At 38.0% G+C, this 20,974-nt stretch overlaps 1 protein-coding gene across 3 annotated transcripts in view; it reads left to right on the forward strand.

The window, feature by feature from the left end:
• Positions 1 to 14,084, forward strand: part of ERC2 (ELKS/RAB6-interacting/CAST family member 2) — an 836,521-nt gene extending 822,437 nt beyond the window's left edge. For all 3 annotated transcript variants that reach the window (XM_065550998.1, XM_065550999.1, XM_065550997.1), the window contains one exon: positions 11,180 to 14,084. The gene's annotated coding sequence lies outside the window, so the exon portion shown is untranslated. The remainder of the gene's footprint in view (positions 1 to 11,179) is intronic.
• The last annotated feature ends 6,890 nt before the right edge of the window (positions 14,085 to 20,974 follow it).

Here is a 20,974-nt window from a genome sequence, read left to right on the forward strand (position 1 = left end):
CATCTGGCACATAAATATCTTGCAATGCCGGCTACAACAGTGCCATGAGAACTCCTGTTCTCACTTTCAGGTGACATTGTAAACAAGAAGCAGGTAGCATTACCTTCTGCAAATGTAAACAAACTTGTTTGTCTAAGCAATTGGCTGAACAAGCAGTAGGACTGAGTGGACTTACAGGCTCTAAAATTTTACATTGTTTTATTTTTAATGCAAGTTTTTTTGTACATAATTCTACATTTGTAAGCTCAACTTTCATGATAAAGAGATTGCACTACAGTCCTCTTATTAGGTGAATGGAAAAATACTATTTCTTTTGGGGTTTTTTACAGTGCAAATACTTGTAATCAAAAATAAATATTAAGTGAGCACTGTACACTTTGTAGTCTGTGTTGTAATTGAAATCAGTATATTTGAAAATGTAGAAAACATCCAAAAATATTTAAATAAATGGTATTCTATTATTTAACAGTGCGATTAATCACAATTAATTTTTGTAACTGTGCGATTAATTGCGATTTTTAAAAAATCACTTGACAGCCTTAATTGCTGTCAATCAGGTGGTGGTTTCAGATTCTATTAACTTCCATTTAAGCAGTACATGACTAATAGCTAACAGAATGCACTAGTAAAACAGGGTGCTAATAATTTGTTTAAATCACACAAAAAAACCAACAAGGGCTTGTTACACTGTGTGACAAACTGTGCCAGAGGGGTGTGATTTGTAAAGTGCACTAATGTGATGCACTCTAATTGCTCTATACAGACCTTGCTGGTGTGTTTTAAAAGGTATCTATTTTGCATTAACATAGCCCTGGATCTTAATGTGAACTAGTTACCTTTCAGACCCTGCTGGCATGCTCTGAATTGGGTAGTTGGCACGCAACATGTTAGAGCACTCCTCTCTAGTGTGCTTAGCTGGTGCTGTATAGACAAGCCCATTGTGTGACTAAAGGCATAACTGTCAGTATGAATATGCATGTCCAAGGAACAAGGCTTTCAAACTCATTAGCTTACACCAGGGGTCGGCAACCTCTGGCATGCGGCCCACCAGGGTAAGCACCCTGGTGGGCCAGGCCAGTTTGTTTACCTGCCATGTTGGCAGGTTCGGCCGATCATGGCTCCCACTGGCCGCGGTTCACCGTCCCAGGCCAATGGGGGCTGCGGGAAGCGGCTCAAGCGAGGCATGTGCTGGCCAAGGCTTCCCACCGCCCCCTTTCTCCTGGGATGGCGAACCGCGGCCAGTGGGAGCCGCGATCGACTGAACCTGCCAACATGGCAGGTAAACAAAACTGGCCTGGCCCGCCAGGGTGCTTACCCTGGTGAGCCGCGTGCCAGAGGTTGCTGACCCCTGGCTTACACAAATCTTTAAAAATAAAAACACTTTGCTTTTCCCCCCATGTGATCGGAAAAAACATGTGCATGTCATCTCAGGCAAGATGTACTTGTATTAAATTAAATAACAAAATGGCTACTGGACCAAAAATGATAATCCCAGCAATTCTCTGCCAATTTATGGGAGCCATCAGCTCCAAAAACACCACTCTGTGCCCAGCATTTCCAAGAAGACATGTCCTCTCAAGCCAAGAATCCAGCCCTTTCCCCAGGGGAAAGAAACGGGCCCATACATGAAGTACTTCAAATCTGTGTTTCATCTTAACACCTGTCCACACACTTGATCCACCCACAAAACTAGCTCCCTTGCATCCCTGCTCTATGCCTGTGATCCTTTTGCATTGAACCTCCAACCACTAGCACAAGGCACTCCAGCACAACAAAAATGTAGTGACCAATATGCTTCCAGGAGCAAGGCACAATGAAACCCACAATAACCTGAGTTAGCTAAACGCAACTCCAGACAGTTTTCATGGTTAACTATCAGCTGACTCTTGCAGCGGGAAACTAAAACAAACTTCTCAGTGCCAGGCCAATATACATGGGAGTATTCCCTTCTAATCCCCAACTCGCTATCAGCAAATCTAGGCATTACAGAAAAGGTAAATCCCACAAAATTGGAGATTCCAGAGCCCATCAATCAATAGATTTCCATAGCTATGGCCTAACTCAGATCAGGCCAACTACCAAGAACACAAAATGGGGGAGAGGGAAAGCTATTCCTTCTTCAGTGGTGGCTGACAAATAATGTGCTTTGCTCTTGCCAGCAGCTTTGTGTGTGTCTGGAAAAGGTAGTTAGCATGGGGTTTCATATTCACCAGCAGCTAAATGATGTATTGGCAGTTAAATGACCATATTTTAAAGTGAAAAGCCTGTCACTTCACCTGTCCAAGGATGGGATGAGGGTGTCAGGGAAATATGCATAGACCAAGAGAAATTGCCTACTCCTGCTCAGCCAAGCAGCTCCCTTCTCCTCCTCCTTTCCCGCTGCCCTGTGGATTTAAGTCTAAATATGGAGAGTGTTTGGCTCAAGGACTCATGTAGGGGGGTAGAGAGTCTCCAAGAGGCCTTACAGTGGGGGCGAAAGCAGGCTGGCAATTTACGACAGGTTTGGAGGGCAAGGAAGTCTTTGAGGGACACATGCACTCAGCCAGCTGTCATTTGCACCATCTGCACTGGCCAATGGCTCCTTCAGGTGACAAGCCTGCAGGAGTTTAGAAAAACTGGGATCGAAAACTCATTTTTGAGAACCCTCCCAGTATTCAGGAACACATGGTCACCCTAACTGGCAACTTTCACCATTCCCAGAGTGCACAGAAAAGCCTAACCCTGTGGAGAGAGGAATCATCATTTTAAAATGTGTGTGTTATACATACTGCCTAGCTTAAATGACTTGCCTAAGATTTTTTTTCCTTTTAAATCTTGCCCTAAATCTGTTTTGATCATATAGATATCTCATTTGTTTAAGTGCATTCACATTTAGAGCTCATTTCACATTCTCTGGATTTTTTTTTCTGAATGAGAGGTATTTTGCATATCTTTTTACCAGACTTCTGAGGAGCGTGGATTTAATTACAGTAAGTGCCAATGAATGGGATTGACCCCAAATGAGATTTTAGTGGGTTCATGCCATCTGTTTTCATTTTTTCCATGAATTCCTAGTAACAAAGAGATCACTCTAACTAGTGACAATTTTCTCTTTTAAAAGGAAACAACATCACTCGGGGCTTTTTTTTTTAAAAGCATGCAGTAAATTGAAATTAAAATACAGTTAACAAAATGCAAAAATACATCCAACCTCCATCTGCCAAAAATAAACAGTTTTTGAAAACAAGTTTCACATCCCTGACAATGACGACTGTGTTTATAGCATGGTTCTGTTGCCTTATTTCGTTCTGCTATCATTGCGAGCTTGCGCCCTGCGTTTAGAAATAAAACAGAAACACATTGAACTTGCTGAACTAGCTGTTGCCACACTGCAACTCTAATGGGCTTAGTGACCACAACCTACAGGGGCCAGAATGTGTCAACAGCAAAAGGGCCAACCTCAATCACTGACTGTGCTGTAGAGTTGTTACATGTTTAATTCTTTGCAGCTTAGTTCTCCTGCTGTTTTGGCTGCTCAGAATCAAGGCTCATATATTGCAGCAACCTCTCTACCTCATGTAATGCCACAAAGGTCCCAGCAGGAGATCTTTCAGTAGAGCAGACAAGCCACAAGCCAGGGCAAGCAGGGCATCACAACTTCCTAATAAGATGACTTATTAGATTGGGGGCTTGACACAGCTTTTATTTAACCACTTCATTTGTCAGCCACCGAAAGTTTGAATTGTCTCTAACTCTGAAACAAAACAAATGGTTTGTTGATTTGTGTCCTCCGCTTCGTTTATAAATAAACAGACTATGTAGTTCTGATGTCGTCATTTATTATCATAATTATATATTAAGTTTTCCTTTACTATCTGATATCCAATCACACAGTAATTTATATTAAATAGGTGCACTCCTGTTGGATGGGTCACTGCTTATTCAGGACTTTAAGTATGGTTATAGAAGGCCAATAGCGAAGTGGTTAAATTACTGAAAGTGCCGGAACAGTTTCCTGCCTGCACAGGCCTAAGGCAGTGCCTGCTGTTTGGAGTAAAAGAGAGTACCTTGCCTTGTCCCAGGTGGCAGACAGGCAAACCATGTTATTAAGAAGCAGAGATTGCAAAACCTTGATCTTCAGACAAGGCCCCTAATTAGTGCCTAGCAGGAGAATAAATGGCATTCCACATCAGCAAGGATGAAAAAGGCTCCTTCAAATTTCATTAGGTGATCTCTACTAATGCCAGTTTTTAGGATCGTGTTGGGAACTCTTGTCGTTTGAGCCTCTTCATGAGTCAATATTTCTGCTCATTTAAAATGGTAGCAAATGTCCTGTTTCAAACGCTGCACCTTGGGGGAGTTGTTAGCATCCTGACAAATAGCTTTGTGCCCCAGTGACTGCTCCTTTCTGCCCTCTCTGAGCCTGATCCAAAGCCCATTGACATCAAAGGCAGTTTGTCCATTGACTTCAATAGACTTTGATTCAGGCCCCGTGAGAACAATATTTTGAAGTGATTCTTAATGGAGCTCCTGTAATCCCCTTTTTATTTCAGTGTAGAAATTACACACTGAAGAATGTTTTAAATTTTGGCATAGTTCTGAATAGCGTTGTTTTTGCACTAGACTTGTTTTTATAAAAAAGTATCTATTAAAAAAATCTGTCGAGTAACATCGATGTCCTAACTTGGATTTATAAACATTCCTAGTAGAGAAAGCATCCTTGTCTAAATAGTCTCAAGGCTCACAAACTTCATCTAGTTCTATCATATAATGGTACAGTAGTTTTCAAGGACTGTCATTGCCCAGATGATTTGGAACAATTTGATTTTATTCATTCCTATGGTATCTGCTGTTGTTCGTAACTCAGGTTAGCTATTTATAGAATAGAATTATAAAATTGGAAGGGACCTCAAGAGAAATTCTAGTCCAGTCCCCTGCATCAAGGCAAGACTAAGTATTATCTAGACCATCCATGACAGGTGTTTGTCTAACCTTCTCTTAAAAATCTCCAATGACGGAGATTCTGCAACCACCCTAGGCAATTTATTCCAGTGCTTAACTACCTTGACAGGAAGTTTTTCTGAATGTCCAACCTAAACCACCCTTGCTTCAATTTAAGCCCATTGCTTCTTGTCCTACCCTCAGAGGTTAAAGAGAACAATTTTTCTCCCTCCTTCTTGTTATGTAGTTATCATGTCTCCCCTTAGTCTTCTCCAAACTAAACATATTTGACTCATATTTAGCTTGTGATCCACTATGACCCCCAGATCCCTTTCTGCAGTACTCCTTCCTAGGCAGTCATTTCCCATTTTGTATGTGTGCAACTGATTGTCCTTCCTAAGTGGAGTACTTTGCATTTGTCCTTATTGAATTTCATCCTATTTACTTCAGACCATTTCTCCAGTTTGTGCAGATCTTTTTGAATTTTAATCCTATCCTCCAAAGCACTTGCAACCCCACCCAGCTTGGTATTGTCCAAAAACTTTATAAGTGTACTGTCTATGCCATTATCTAAATCATTGATGAAGATATTGAACACAACTGGTCCCTGCAGGACCTCACTTGATATGCCCTTCAAGCTTGATTGTGAACCACTGATAACTATTTTCTCAAAACAGTTTTCCAACCAGTTATGCAACCACTTTATAATAGCTCCATCTAGGTTGTATGTCCCTAGTTTGTTTGTGAGAAGGTCATGTGAGACAGTATCAAAAGCTGTACTAAAGTCAAGATATATACCACATCTACCACTTCCCTCCATCCACAACCCTGTCAAAGAAAGCTGTTAGGATAATTTGACAATTCTGGCATTATAGCAATCTGGAAAATTCATCAGATCCATGCAGGAATTCAACCAGCTCTAGATCTTTTTGTACAGATTAACTTTATTGTGTAAAGAATTTAAAACATAAATAACAAAATGTGATCATTTCTGAATTACCCTTCCAGGAAATGAACAAAGTCCTTTCTTAAAAAATATTTGTTTTATAGATGATTATTGCGAATCACTAAATATTTATACCTGCATTGTCTTACTTCACTTTATCCACTTTTATTTGGAATCTTCAAAAAAGGCTAGTTTATCTCCTACTTTTACTATTTTAAAATTTACTGTGAATAATCTGTAACGCAATGTATAGTAAGAGGAAGAATTATTCTGTTTTAACAATTTAATGATAGTCTCTAACGTCTAGGAAAAAAACTTCAAAATGGCCTCTTCTAAGAAATTATCATTATTCAGGAATATTTCATGTTACCATGAAGAAGAAGGAACGTTATTAAGATTTAAATTGTTTAAACAGGGTTTGGGATGTTTGTTTTATTCTTGCTGTACTATGATTAAGCAGTGCACTTTTTGCCTACATGTACCCAAATGTTGTCAGACAATTGCAAAACTAACAGGTGTCATTTCCTCTAAGTGGAATTTTTAAGAATGACTAAAATTTGCTCTCCTGAAAGCAGGGTGTTTTGTTTTCTGGATTCAGTGTTTTCTGGATAGAATATGCAGTGCTCAATTTACAATTTGATGCAAGAGACTTCCTTCTGCATTATTTTAACCTGTATGTTTTATTGATTTGAGATATAAGAAATTGTATGCCAAAACTTTGGTTATTGTAACTAGTTCTAAACAAGAAAAACTAACATCAGTTTTGACAACAAACAAAAACTGTTTTTGTTCTTTCAGTTATGTTTAAAAGAGTCCAATTTCAAACCAAACAAAACTTGTGGTTATTCTGTCAGATATTTATATAGCCACTGGGGCGCCATAGTTATGCACTGCATACATCATTGTATTTTTAAAATGTACTTAATGAACATTTTTTCTTTTCTGGTAACTACTTCATTGCCTTAAATGAATGCATTCCAATAGAATTTGTAACAAATGAGTACTTTGTGTTTGCATTAATGCCAAACACGTTTAACAAATTTTTAACAAGGAACACTGGCATAAAGCCAAACTCCTAGAGGGACACTGAAGGAATGCTATAAATTCAAACTAGATTTTACCTTTTCACTTAACTCAGCAAGTGTCTTAGGTGTCTTTGGCATCTCAGTATTGCAAGTTTTCTATTTCAGGTTGGATAAAAATTTATATTTTAATTATTTCTCCTGGTTTGGCCCTTTTTTGCTAGAGACTTTTAAATCCATATAGCAGTGTTTGACAGAATGCTATACTCATTTAGAAACAGACAGATATTTATTCATTCAAAATCTTCTTTGTGGATCTGTCCCCTCCCAACAATTTGGCAGTCAAAAAGTTACAGGAATAATACAAGTCCTCAGGTTGCAGTGACAGAGGAGTTCAAATTGTAGGTAGCCTATTGTGTTCAATAATGTATTAATATAGTGGAGCACATTTCTATTAGATTTGCATAAAAAAAGCACCCAATGTTGTCCCTAGTGTTGAATTTCAAGTTTCTAAATTTTGAGCATGTTTGCATCTGCACTTGAGAGGAAGGGGAAAAACAGTCCACAAGATTCTCATTGATCTAAACTGCAGGATTGCACTGAAGTCATGAACAGATTCTTAGCTGAATCCAGCAGCTGAATCCAACTGCGGTCTTTCTGTTATGCCCACATGGTACTTGTCACTGAAGACCTGGGGAATCACCTATTCTGTAATACATGCTAATACTGACAGTTACAAGTATCTGAACAAACCACATACTCCCTTTTTACTTGTAATTCCATATATAAAAGTAATCTTTTATTATGGTGTATAGTTTTAATCAAATACAGAGACTGAAAAATAATAATATTTAGCACCCATCCAAGAATCTTGAAGCACATTTCAGATATTAAGCCTTACAACTCCTTGTGAGGTAGTTCTGTGTTATTTACCTTCCGATGTAAGAGGTTTAAGGCATAGAAAGTCCCAAGGTCAGTCAGTGGCAGAATCAGGAATAGAATTCCATGCCACTTTTCATTACCTATCTCAATATTTCACAGTTTGGGATTGACCACAAATACTTAAGAATGCATTTGGATCGCAATTGCATTCAGATTATAATGTGGCATTCCATAGCACAGTTTTAAAACTGCTAGTACCAATGGTCTCTAATCCTATTTTTGAATTATTACTGTTTTGGCTAGTTGCTTAGACCAAGAAAATTAAATTATTTAACATAATTTGTTAGTACTTTGATCATAATAATAAATAAATCTTCACTAGGAATACAAGGAATTCATTTTGACAACATTTTTAAAGATGTTAAGTCATAATGCAGATGTCTTCTAATAGATTGTTAAGGAGCAGAAATGGTCCTACTGGATTTTCATTAATGATAGCTTTGTAGTACCACCATTTGGTTAGATACCAATTTCCTAACAGTAACTGGCTATTTTCTTTCTCTCTCTCTCTCACTAATGACCATATCAGTTGTTGGCCTTTTATGCTGGTAGAATGTGTAACAGGTTAGAAGAGGGCAATTTAAGGCTATGTGAATGAGTATCTGTTTTTGTATGTGGGTGCTTGTTGCAAACATTTGGAAAGCATATGGAACATAATGGACATTAACCCAGATGTCAAAAATAGCCTGCATTTTACTACCGTTATTAAACAGTTTCCCCTTTAACCCCTTTGTGTTTACCCTCTCTCTCCCCCCAGCTTGTTTCTGCAAATAACCACTGAAAAGAAAGGACTGGAGGCAGAAACTAGTAATCAGGCAGGTGTCTTTATCCAAAAGAAAAATATTCTGAACATACATTATGAGCAATCACACTTTTTATATCTTCAGATCCCTGTGTAATTTTCATTCAGTGATATCTAACTGACAGTCAAAGGTGCTGAGCACCTGTAGCTTCCATTGCTATCACTTGGAGTTGTGGGTGTTCAGCACTTCTGAATATCAGGTCCAATATATCTAGCCAAATCTTAGGTTTGTCTTTTTGTCAGTGACTAATGCTGTTACTGCATTGAAGAAACACAAATATAAATTATATTTACTCAGACCTTGTAGGTGTTTGACAGCAATATCCTTTTATATATTTATTTGACTTATTTGAAAAATATTGTGCATTTCCCACTTGTGGTGAACAGGTTTTTCATGTACTTCCAATAATATAATTTCCTGAAGAATGGATTGGTTGATTAAGTGGGTGGAGTTTTATCCAGGAGTTCTGTTATTGTATGTCAAACCCTAAATGAAAAGTAGGAAAATGGACTTCAGAGAGATTGTATTTTGCATGTTATTGCTCTTCCTCAGACTAGCATTGTTTGATCTGAGTTCTTTACTTTTAACAGCATAAATGAGTGTTAATTGCAAAGGTGCTTTAGCTTGTAAAATATCAAGATACATAGAAGATTGTGATAAAACAATCACTGTGATTGTTTTATTCATTTCCCAACCTGTTAAAAAAAGATGTAGACATTTTTTCTTCTAATACTTGCAGGAATGTACACTTCTCGTTAATTTCCATGGGTTTTTCCTGTATCTATATATCTCTTTGGATGATTAAAAAATCCTCGGTACCCAAAAGAATGGGAACTATGCACAGTTCACAAAATGTAACACGTGCCCTGACTTACAGTTTTCATAAAAAGTTTGCAAAGATTTTATGTGCCAGAACTAGTAACATGATCTACTTTAGGAACTCCCTTGCTTTCCAGCTCTGCAGAAGTCATTTTTGTCCTATTCAATGGCCTGATCCAAAGCCCATTTAAGTCAGCGGGAATCTTTCCTCTGACTTGGATGGACTTTGGATCAGGTCCTAAGTGTTTTAACCAAAAGAATTGCACCGAGTTCTTGTAGGAAGATTGATAGTTCATCTGACTATAAATATATGCAGCCACCACACAGATGTGTACCTGTAAATACAGATTTCAAATTCTTTGCATGTTTGTTTGTCCACAGCACTTAAACAGTGTGGAGCTGCACTTTCAGAAAAACCACACTGATAAAGTGTTATCTTTTAAAAATAAAAAGCCATTTTAGCCAAATAATTCTATTTACAAAACAACTTCATCATAGTCTTTTAACAGTACCAAGAGCAGAAAGATGATTTGTTTAATGCAATAATATATTTTATACCATTTTTAAACAAACATTTTGGAAACTTGTCAGTTACATGAATGTGAGACCAACAATTGAGAATCCTAGTAGGTAAATGCATTTGTCCTTTTTTATTCACAAACTCAATAAATTAATGTGCACATGCACTGCAAGGGAAGTGTTTGGTTTCCCCCCCCCCCCCCCATCTGACATATACATGTACTAAATAAGACTGTTTGACTGCACTGTATTCAAGGCTGTTAGGCATTTTATTGTTACTTGAGTTCTGTTGCCATTACTGTGAGTTGGGTCTGACCCTGCATATACTTACTACCAGATTTTGTGCCTGGTCCAAAGCCCATTGAAGGCAGTAGGAGTCTTTCCACTAACTTCCTAGGGTTGTGACTCTGGCCCATAGTGCGTACTATTTTGAGAAATCCCATTGACTTCAATAATACTACTCATACCAGTAAGTACAATGCTTGTGGGTAAGTGGCTACAGGACAAAAATGGTCATAGGGAACATTTGTATATTTTAACCTTTTATAAATCTGAGATTTGCATTTCTAAAAAAAACCTCAATCTACTTTCTAGAAAATTGAAATGGACTTACCTTAAAATATACTGGTAAAAAGTTTCGTTGTTTTCAGTACTCTCAATTCTGGAAGGTCCTGAGAGGTACTGAATACCCTCACCTGCCATGGAATTCATTGGAAATTAAGAGCCCTCAGCACCTCTTGGGGGGGCAGCAGCACCAGGCTCTTATTTCAGACAGTAATTGTTTTTCTACTTGCAGACAAATGAAAGGAGCATGCTTTCTTTCAAAATAAAGACCTTTAGGTTTGTCAGCAACTGCAGCATTTCTGCTCCTAAGATCCTGTCTATTTGCATAAGACATGTAAATATATTTAACATGGAAAAAAATCACAATATCTAGTGGTATCTAACATCTTTGGAATTTAAAAGCAGCCCCATTCTTTTAGATCTTGCTGTACAAGTAAACTGTAGAAGAAATAAACATGGGCCTAGGTACTAGGATGATTGGCACTCTATAAATATAATAGGTTCAAATCTGAAAGTTCTGACTCTCTCCCTATGTAGGCAAAATTTCTTCTTACTTCCATGAGAGCCTTGACTGGGTAAGAACTGGCACTATTTGTACCTGCCAAGCATTTTAATAATTGGAATGGTTTATTGTGTTGTTACAGTTGCCAGAGGAGCTGGAGAAAGAGGAGGAAAAAATGCAGCACTGCAGAATTAAGCTGATAATCTATTGCAGTGGATCTCCAAACATAACCATGACATCCTGGAGCAGATCATAGAAACAGAAGATGAATGCTGAGGTTGTTAACAGATGAAATGCTGCATAAATTGGTGTCTTCTCCATTATTTCTTGTAGTCATTATGAAGTCAGATACTCTGGAAAATAATGAAGGGGACTCAATCAGAAATTACAAGAACTTCATTTCCACCTTTAATGGGTCTTGTGTTCAGAATATTATTATTTAATGAAGTTCAGTTAAATGGATTCTTTTAACCAATTTTGATAAATTGGTATTGATTTTTAATGTGTAATTCAGGTTCTGTTAGGTGCAGTATCTTCATCTGCTGATTCTGCCTAGCGTATTCTACAGTAACACTTCTAAAGTGGACTAGATTGTCAAAGAGGTATTAGTACACTGTTATATAATGGAGTCTGCATTAATCTCACCCCCAGTTAGAAGTGGGCTTTTCAGAAAAGTAAAAACTAAGCCTTTACCCTCCTCTGTTTTCTTATATCTACCGTTACTCAAATAATCACATTTTGATAGTGTAACGAGTATTAACCTCTGGGCCAGGTTGGAAATGAAATCAATTTTTGGTACTACTTGCTGTTGGCAAGGATTAGCCTTATGAAAATATGGTGTGTGTCTCTGACAATGCATGGGACATCTAAATTGATCATCAATAATTTACATACCAAATTTATATATTAATGGATGGTAAAAGCTTGAGGTATGTATATGTACATATGTGTATACATGCACACATATACTGGAGTGGATCAACCTTTTATCATCCAAATGCATATAGGTATGTATTAATAAAAGCTGGGACTCATAAATATATCAAGATAAGAATGCTATGAATACAGTATATGCATTAGGCTTCCTAAAAATGAAGGACCATTTGTCATTGTTTTCTGTAGTGAACAAACAGCCTCCATGATGGATCCCAATGAATTTTTGATGTTAAACAAGAAAATATCAATGAATGAGGAGAAATTAAAAGCTGTCTGTATCAACAAAGAATTTCAAATAAAGATGAATAATTTAAAGCACATGCCAGGAAAAAGAAAAAATCTGAAGTCATTCTAATGTAGTGATGAGACACAAATGAGAGTTAAAGCTCTACCACTTCCTCAAAGAGAGGATCCTTACAACTTCATAACCATTTTCAGTCAGTCTGGCAAACATGTGCAAATGTTCAGCTGTTTTACTGATGCATCTCTCTTTTTGTCAATGGAAGAAGTACTTCTATACTGACGTGAGTGGCAATTGAATATTTGCATTATTAAAGGACAAACAATGAATTTAAGCATGGGTGGCCTTAATTCTTAGTAGTTTTTCTTTGCTGCTGTAAAAAAAAAAAAGGATTCTAAAGTGGTTATTCCGAAAGTCTTGCACTGAATTTAGAAAAATATTATTTTTTGAAATTGTTGGTGCAATTATCCCTGAAGTAACATCCTATGTGAGCCATACCTATATTAACCCCTTTAAAATGACTGCTGTGTAGAAAACAGTATTTTCTTGTACCATCATTTTTGGTGCAAATAAAGAGCAACTAAGTCAAGCAGGAGTCCTTCTTGATGTTTCATCTCAGTAAATAGAATAAAATGTATAGAATTAGTATAGCATAGGTGATCCAAATTCATTCATGTTTAAAAAGTTTGTCCTTTAACTATCAATGGAATTTTAGATCTTTCTTTTCAAAACAGCAAAGCTCTTGGGAGTTTATTTAGCACATATGACAAATGTTGCACTTGCAAACTCAGACAACAGAACTAGTTTCTTGTGATGAACTTGTTGGGACAACTGTCTGTGTCTCTTACAATCAGGTCTTTACCTTAACTCTGCAACTGAATACTTGAAGTAGGAAATAAACTAGGTGAAAATAGGGTCATAAAAACAAAACTGTATAGTTAAATATTTATATGTATGTGCCAATTTTGTCACACACATTATTTTAGGAGCACTTTTTGCTCCATTCATATTGTAAGAGTATTGATCTAAACTTTTATCAGGGGCTATGAGTTAGCCCCTAAAGAAAAAAATTTTTGTCTAACATTTGTTTTTTTTCATTTCATGTGATATCTATGATGTTTGGAGAAAAATCTTTTCATATACTGAAATAGACTCTCGGGGTTTACAATAAACACTGTGATGTTGGGAAAATTATTTTATTTCAGCAATGTTTGGTAGTTCCCCCCACCCCCTTCTAAATGTAAGAAATTAAATCAACTTTTGGCTAACATTTAAGATAAATAATTATTATTTTAGTGTGGAATCAGGCTTGTACTGCACAATCTTTCTTTCATTTAAATGTACAGTATGAATTTTGTATTTAATGATTTTTGTTTATCTAGTATGCACGTAACTGCACATTGACTTTCATTTGAAAGTGGGTTTAAATTTCCTTTTTCAACAGTGTTTATGAAAAGACCTCAGATGTGTTGACACAAACTATATCTGCAATGTGTGTGGGGGGGGGAGGGTTGTTTTTTGTTTTTTTGTGTAGAGTGATGTTTGAATGTGATGTTCTGCAACAATGGGTCAGTATTCTCTATTTACCTTAACCCCTTATTTGATAGTGCTTCATGTAATAATTTCCTCAAGTGAGTGGCATGTTCTGGATTGTGATATTGATATGTGGTTAAGGACATTGATATGAAACTAAGGAATCCTTAGAAATTACCAGTGGGCATGTATTAGACAGTCATTGTAATTTAATGTCTAGTAAAAGTGTGAAGTACCAAGGTATTTAGAGATCATAACATTATTATCATGTGTATGGGAAGTACTTACTGTTGATCAGCTTGTTTCTATTCATCAAATAAACTGTTTCTTTCTGAAATCAGTGTAGTGTCATTAAAGCTAAGTTTAATGACTATAAACAAATATAAGATGTTTTCCACATGGTAAATTCATCACACTCCTCTTTTCTCTAATTGCTACCATTCAAAGTAATTTATCTTCCTCTTGTTACTGTTACACAAACTGTTTCAAAAGGAAACTGTCTCTTAGGCCCCAATCCCACAAACACTTATGCACCAGAGTAACTTTACTTATGTAAGGTAGGTAAAGTTACTCATGCTAGGAAGTGTTTTCAGAATTAAGGACTTAGTGAGCAATATACTCTTTGCATGGTTTTCTAAAACATAATATTTTGTGTGACCCTTTATAATTGCATAGAAAATTACATTTTGTTTATATATTTTACTGACCAAAAGCCATTAGGTGTGAAATTCTCTACACAGTCAACTCCTTTTTCAGCTGCCTGGTAAGTTGTTCGCCTTTTCCATTATGTTCATTTTTTTAGAAAAGGAACTTTTGTTGGACAGGAATTTCTTACCTCATAGAACTCCCTGGACCAACTCAGTGCACACATAGCAGGAGAATAAAAGGTAAGTAAGTATGCATTTCAGGTAGGTTATTTAAAAACACAGTCTCTTAGTTTTAAGCTCTGTTTCTTTACCTATAAATTATTCCTCATGGTAAGAGCAATATAAGGCTATATAATATTGTACTTACATGGGATATTAAGTTGCACTATTAACGACATCTAAATGCACATTTATTATATATTTTACTTATGTCTATCTGGCCTGGAGTTGGAACACTATAAATTGAGTATTGATTGCTCATAACATCTTCTTTCTGGACCAAATGTAATCATTCATGATTGCTTGGCTCTTTATTCGGACAGCACATATGGTGCATTAGAATTCAGCCAGCAACATATCAATGTTCATTCTTAATTCTGCTTTCATAGTAGATCACTACTTGCTTTTAGGGGCAGGTCCTGCCTCTTTCCCATCTTGGACACAGCAGAATCAGGTGACTTATGGCTTGGCTGTGCAGAAAGAGGTGACAGATCTGTGTTTCTGCCCAGTGGCTCAAAGACGGAGAAGTGCTGCAGCTCTGAGTAATAGTCCAGAGGGGCTCAATGCTACTCTGTAGCCTGGGGTAAGCCAACTGATGGACTGTAGAAATTCCAGTTCATATCTGGTTGCTTGTGCTATGCTCTGAGAGCAGGATTTGGCCCTGAAAGAAATCTGGTAATCTATGTAAAGTGCATCCTGGCTGGCATTAACGCCTTTCAGGAAGTATGAAACATGAGGCTTTGTAATTACATGAATTTGTTTCCATTAGTTTCAGATTTTGGGGTCACCTCTCTACTCCTAAAAGTAAAACTTTTAATTACTGATCCATGGATATACTGCTGCTTTCCCACACTCTGTAAATAAAGCCAATTCTGCCCTCTAAAGCACATGTGCAGCTCCCATTGAAATTAGCGGGGGCCCTGCACGCATCCCAGGGCAGAATGCAGCCCAGAGATAAGAAAGGATATTTGATGATGTAGGGTATTGTCTGCATTTTACTGCAAGGAGCTTGGACTGACCTCATTTTACACATGCAGCAGAGCAATGAGTGAGTTTTGCAGGGCTTCTCAAACAATGGGCAAACCCCTCCCTCCACTAGATGTAGCCTGCCACACCACCCTGTATTTTGTTTATTCCAAATAGGCCCTGATGCTACAATGAAGCTCCACAGAGACAGATGTCCACCCACGTGGATCCAATTGTAGAATCAGGACTTATTGTTTTTGTTTGTTTTTTATACTCTCTCTGCCTTTCCTCTTTGGCCTACATTGGCTACAGCAGCACAGGATTGTCACTCGTATAAGGGAGAGTTAGTGACATCTATAAATGCAGCATAAAGTCAGTGTATATAATGATTGAAATGTACACTAGGTTTTGCAATAAAGAAGAGCATACATACATGCACAGTATAACCCATGTATCCAGAGGTCTCTGGCAAAGTATGAAACCTTTGGATAAACACAGTTTCAGATGAAGGGGGAAGCCAGCTGCACAGCTGTAAAAAGACTGTGCTCTGGGTCCCTAACCAAGAGAAGCCAGTGGACTCCAGATGTTCTGGCAGCTGTAAACTGTTCTGGGTCTCCTTCCCAGAGCTCAGTGAAGAGCAGCCAGCAAACTCCAGATGGACCAGCCAGCTAAGAGGGCTGTGAAAGGCAGTGAAGAGAAATTAGATGGCCCCAGAAAGCAATGAAGATGACAAATCACGATTACCTGTCCAGTTTTAAAAAGGCTGTACAACTTGAGGGACATTACTGCTGATCTGTGATTAACTAGAATTCAGGTAAGAGTTTGTCTGCTCTATAGATAATGAGAAGAAATATACATACAAAATATGTGTTAGTATGGAGTACTAGCAAATTTTTATTTATATATATTTTGGCTAAATATGAGTTATCCAAGTCTTGCCAAATATATGGCAATAGAAATATCGCACATCATACTGTCATCACCTATTTTACATGGGACATATATTTGCTTTTTGATAGTTTGTCTTTTTTAATAACTCAATTTTTTATAAATGATGCCACTTACATGGGTTAAACACACACACACACACACACACACACAGAGTAAAAGATTGAGATTGTAGAAAAATACTCTGAGATTAATTCTGCACTTGCCCACTGAAATACTTGCTATGGGTACTTAGGTGTTTTTCCATTTCAGACACCAAATTGATGGTGCAAGCACATGAAGGAAGAATCACTAGTTCTAACTTAGGTGCTGACGTCTGAAGATTTGGCTCCCCATATGCAGTTTATTTCTGGAGTTTACATTTAATTTATTTTTTTATAAGGGGCATTTGTGTATTTTTTAACAAATTCTGTCTAGGTGTGAGCACAACCCTGGGACATAAAAGCACTGAACAAATCTGTATCTGGTATGAAAAAAGGTCCTTATTATGACCTCAATGAAAAGTGACAAAGTTGATGCATGGGACAGAGGCACCTGGTTATTAGAAGTATTATACCTGTATAAACAATACCTGTCTGAACCAAGCCTATTGCATAGCCTTTGCACACACACACACACACACACACACACACACACACACACACACACACACACACCGCTCCCATGTTTTAGCCCTACTCTTGGCTCAAATAGAATATGTGAAGCCAGGAGTTGTGCACAGGACTGTTGTCAATCATACGCATTAGGGGCCTAATCCAGAGCACACTATTGTCAATAGAAAGACTCCCTCTGACTTCAAGCCCTGCTACTGCGTTTGGCTCATATATGTTTAGAGGAATGGGGGGGAAGGGCAATACCATTTCTCCCATGTTAGTCAGAATTTGGCCCATATGGAATTGAGACAGACTGAGTATCCCAAATGTTGAACTCTTTGGCTAGAAAATGAAACCACCGCATTAGGACTTCATATGGAAGTTAACTTACAGAATGTCTGTTTATAGGTTTGCTGATTGCATTTTTGGAGATCAGTACTCCATTGCTGTGAAAGAATATAATCTCTTATTAAAATCTCTCCAAATTCTTATAATTTGTGCAGGGTTATTGTATAGTATTTCTTAGGTCTGACTGAAAGTTAGTTTGATTCTTACTAATGCAGTTAGGTAAAACAAATCACATATAAAGTGTCTGGCTTCTGAAACTAAACAACATCCAATTAATTCCCGTCTCAGGAATCACTGTAGAACCAATGTGTTACACACACACACACCAAAAAAAAACCACAATACAAGAATAAAGTCCCAGGTCCTTCCAAATGACTAGTTCCTGGAGGAGCTGTTCCAATTCTGATAGTATTTACAATGTCAGAATTATTTTTACTCTAGTTAAACAACTAATCCCCATATCTGAAAGGTGAAGGTTGTAAATCTCCCCGGAGAATGTTGCCTATGACAGGGAAGGAAAGACTTGCATAATTACGACTTGTACTTCCTCAGAGAACATGAGCTCAAGTCTAAAGCAAGGAGTTTGGTTAATAAAACATTGGGGCTTGAAAAATACAGGAAAAGACCCGACCAGCTCATATGATGATAAAAAATGTGTTCTTGCTTAGAAAAACAGTGACAAACAGGGCTTCAGTGGAAGTTTCTTCTAAGGTCTTGAATATTGAGCAGGAATTCTTGATCATTCTTCAAAGATAGGTAACACTGATTCCTGGTGGAGGTAATTGAGATTCTTTATTGTCTTTCCTCCATCTGGAACTAAAATATACTTAAAGAGCTGGTCTGAAAATGGAATTTCAGTCCTGTGGAAAAGTCCAATATTTCAGATTTTTTTTCCCCATCACAAACTCATAGGAAAAGCAGAAATTTTGAAATATTTCAGGTCAGAAACATCAAAGCAACCTTATTAAATATTGTGTTGATAATGTCAAAATATTATAATTTAAAATATTAAATATTATAGTTTTGTAATATAGGGAAAAGTTAAAATAAAAGTTGAAACAAAGCAATCAGAACAAAACAAGAAAATCATTACAAACAAGAAAGTTGATAAATACTCTATTTTGATTTCAAATTGTTTTGAAATTTCTGTCAAAAATTTAGTCAAATCAACATGTTCCCATGTTGATTTGAAAACATTTTCTGACAGAAAACTGTTCTGTTGAAAAATTTTAACTAGTTCTAATATATATGTTATCCTATTCTGAAACAGTTTAGTATGCTAAAATTATTTAGCTTACAGTTCAATTGGTTGTAAGAGCTGTTATTCTGGTCTGTGCCATTCAAATAAATTATATTAATTTTAAGGACAGATTCTGAGTTGCTGAGAGTGGCATCTTAACTCCATGGGTAATCCTACTGAAAGCAATGGCCCTATTCATAAAATTAAGGTGCTTCTCAAATGAGTATAGGTCTGAGAATTTAGCCCCTAAAAAGCATATTTTTCCTACATACTGAGGGCCCAATTGGACTACTCGTATGGGTAAAATTACTCACATATATACAGATTTGTAGGATTGGAGCCTAAAACCACACGTAACTTGTGTAGGATTACAAGAGTGCCCATGATGATACCGATAATTTTCATGATAATCCTTGTCTACATTTGTTCACACCATGTACCCCACATAGAAGGATCCAGTTTAAAATCTGTTGCATTATTACAGAAGCCATGGTACTCATCAGCATAGTGGTTTACACTGTAGCTACTTGAGCATAAAGGAATGACATTTTTCATCCTTTCATAACTTTCTATCCATTTTCCAATTCTCACTTAAAATTCCCTCACTTGAAGATGCCATATCCATTTTTTACAAGCTTTCTCCAGAAGAACCATGAAGATCTTTTGCTCCTTTAGGCTCCTCTGTATTGCTCCTCTATTGCACCATATGACAGTGGGCTCCAGGAGGTACCTAAATTAAGACTGATTTTGTAATTAAACACACCTTTCAAAACAGATCCAGAAGCCCTACCCTGTGAAGTGGTTAGTGAACACACTACTTGCACTGAATGCAATGGGAATTGAGGATGTTCAGTACCTTGAAGGACTGGGCCCTAATATGGAACCCTGTTCAATGTTCCTGACAGAATCATTAGGTCCTAATTATTAGGGTTCCGCCTACCAGGTGTATCATGGAATTTGAAAAGAGGTGATTCTGAAGTACCAATTCTTCAAAGGGTTCAGTTTTCTAATCATTTAGGTATGAAGATTACTTTTCCCTCTCAGCTCTCTACTTTTTAAAAATACTAATTGTGACACATTTGGCCTTGCATATTTATTAAACTCCTATTACTAAGGAGAAATTGTGTAAAAATATTCCTGGGCCTGGAAGGTTTCAATTTTTATCAGTAAATGTTGATAAACATTGATTTCACTGTACACACATACAAACTGATGAAAAAATATTTCCAATGATAACTCAAATTTACAGGTAGGCAAAGTTAGAAAAACACTGTTTGAAAACTTATTAGAGTTTGATTTAAGGATATTAACTTTGTTTATTTTGATATGTGATGTTGATGATTTATGTTTTAATGATGGCCCGTGACCAGTCCATGACTTTTATTATCTACCCCTAAATAAAATTTGGGCCGCGAGGGCCATGAGTGCTGGACAGGGGTGGCCTGGGACCCCCGCTGGTGCTGGGGGGAGGCAGACGGCGGTTCATGGCTTGGAACCCCCACTGGCGGGGGGGAGGGGGAAGAGGTGGCGAGTGGCGGTGCACAGCCCAGGTGCACACCAGGGAGGGTTGGTGGGGCTGGCAGGCTCCCTACCCAGCTCTGACCGGCATGTCCCTGAAGCTCCTAGGGGGAGGGGTGGCCAGGGGGGCTCCATGTGCTGCACCTGCCACAAGCACTGGTTCTGCAGCTCCCATTGGCCAGGAACCACAGCCAACGGGATCTAGGGCGACCAGATAGCAAGTGTGAAAAATCGGGATGGGGGTGGGGGCGTAATAGGCACCTATATAAGAAAAAGCCCTGAATATTGGGACTGTCCCTATAAAATCAGGACATCTGGCCACCCTAATGGAATCTGCGGGGGCAGCACTTGTGGGTGCGGGCTGCGCGCGAAGCCTCCTGGCCTCTCTGCCTAGGAGCTGCATGGACATGCCAGTGGGAGCCAGGGAGCTCTCTCCCCCGCTTTTAGCGCTGCCCTGCACCCAACAGCCTGCCCCAGCCCTGAGCCCCCTCCCACACCCAAACTGCCAAACTGCTGCTGTTGCTGGCCCAGGGGCTGCCCAGCTCAGGCAGCCCCTGAGCCAGCCGCACCACCTGCAGAAGTCACGGAGGTCACAGAAAGTCATGGAATCCAAGACTTTCCATGACCTCCATGACAGACAAGCAGCCTTCATTATAAAGCATTAACTTTTTGAATCTCAGCTTCTATTGTCATTAAATGATTGTCTGACCACCCCATAATTTTGTGCCACTGTGAAAATGTTAAGCGA

This window comes from Chrysemys picta, chromosome 7 (assembly GCF_011386835.1).
Source record: "Chrysemys picta bellii isolate R12L10 chromosome 7, ASM1138683v2, whole genome shotgun sequence".
In the NCBI taxonomy this organism is placed as follows: domain Eukaryota; kingdom Metazoa; phylum Chordata; order Testudines; family Emydidae; genus Chrysemys; species Chrysemys picta.